The sequence below is a fragment of the Numenius arquata genome, chromosome 24, assembly GCF_964106895.1.
Source record: "Numenius arquata chromosome 24, bNumArq3.hap1.1, whole genome shotgun sequence".
In the NCBI taxonomy this organism is placed as follows: Eukaryota; Metazoa; Chordata; class Aves; order Charadriiformes; family Scolopacidae; genus Numenius; species Numenius arquata.
The window spans coordinates 3,097,558-3,098,841 of NC_133599.1; the positions used below are offsets into that span (position 1 = coordinate 3,097,558).

General features: G+C 63.1%; 2 non-coding genes across 2 annotated transcripts; one reads left to right on the plus strand and one right to left on the minus strand.

Moving 5' to 3' along the window:
• The first annotated feature begins 463 nt into the window (after positions 1-463).
• Positions 464-536, plus strand: TRNAK-UUU (transfer RNA lysine (anticodon UUU)). The gene has a single exon. It is a non-coding gene; the product is annotated as a tRNA-Lys (tRNA).
• Positions 537-739: 203 nt separating this feature from the next.
• Positions 740-812, minus strand: TRNAK-UUU (transfer RNA lysine (anticodon UUU)). Its single transcript has one exon. It is a non-coding gene; the product is annotated as a tRNA-Lys (tRNA).
• Between the last annotated feature and the right edge of the window lie 472 nt (positions 813-1,284).

A 1,284-nucleotide genomic window follows, 5' to 3' on the forward strand; every position in this document is an offset into this window, starting at 1 on the left:
CGGCCCGGCAGGGCGGCGCCATAGAGCGCACCGGAAGCTGTCCCTAGAGGGGACGCGAGCCCTCCCCGACGAGGAGTGCGCACGCCCCCTTGCGGTGGAGGACCGAGCCGTAAGACGGAGCACGCATCACGGCGCGGTGTAACCCCCCCTCCCGGCTCGGTACAACCCCCCCCCGCCCGGTGCAAGCCCCCCCCACATACACACCCCCACACCCTCCTCTCCCCGGCTCGGCGGAAGCCCGCCACGCCGGAACCGCTTCATAAGGTACAGAGCTGCACCCTCCGCTCCTCCGGGAAACGGCAGCCTCCCGCGCAACCCAGCCCCCCCGCAACGGGCCGGTACGAGCACACACACCCCCCCCCGTGCCTCTCCGCAGCCCGGTACGAGTCCCTGTAACCGGGTGCGAACCCCCCCCCCGTGCTTCACACGCTGATAATAATGGCCCGGGCGGCGTTATTTCAGAGCCCGGATAGCTCAGTCGGTAGAGCATCAGACTTTTAATCTGAGGGTCCAGGGTTCAAGTCCCTGTTCGGGCGCAAATTCCCTTTTCTCTCCAATATTCATTTTGGTGTTTTTTTTATTTTTTTTATTTTCCGCATATGGGAGGGTCCGAGGGCGCAGCCGGGACCCTCCCCCCCGGCGGGACGAGCCGTCCCCACTGTGGGTGTAAAAAGCTTTTGAGGGGAAAAAAAAACAACCAATAGTTAGGAGAAAGCGGGGGAAAAAAAAAAACATTACTCGCCCGAACAGGGACTTGAACCCTGGACCCTCAGATTAAAAGTCTGATGCTCTACCGACTGAGCTATCCGGGCTCTGAAGGTTGGGTTTGCCCTGCCTCTACATCCCGCTACCCACGGGCTGCCCGCACCCTCCTGCCCGCACCCCCGCCAGCGCCCCCATCCCCGCGGACACCCCAGTGTGGGCTGTCGGCACGGATTCCCCTGCCGAGGAGGGGTGTCCCGTCCCCCTCAGGGGTCCCCCTTCCCCATAGCAAAGCTGGGAGGGCAGCGCTGGGGAAGGCTGCGTGGGGTGGGGGGGGGGGGGTGTCACAGGGGGTTAAGGCAAAGCGGGAAGAGAATGACTGGGAGTAGTCCGTCCCAGCACACGGGGATACTGGAGTGTGTTTAATTAGTGGGATTTCTCCAGCCGACCCCCAGCCCCGCATCCCGCACCGTGGGTGATGATTCCCTTGGAATGATGGGTGCAGCCCATGGGGTTTTGCACGTGGACGCGGTGCTGATTTGAGCCATTTTTTCCCATCGGGGCCTGGTGGCAGATGGGGAC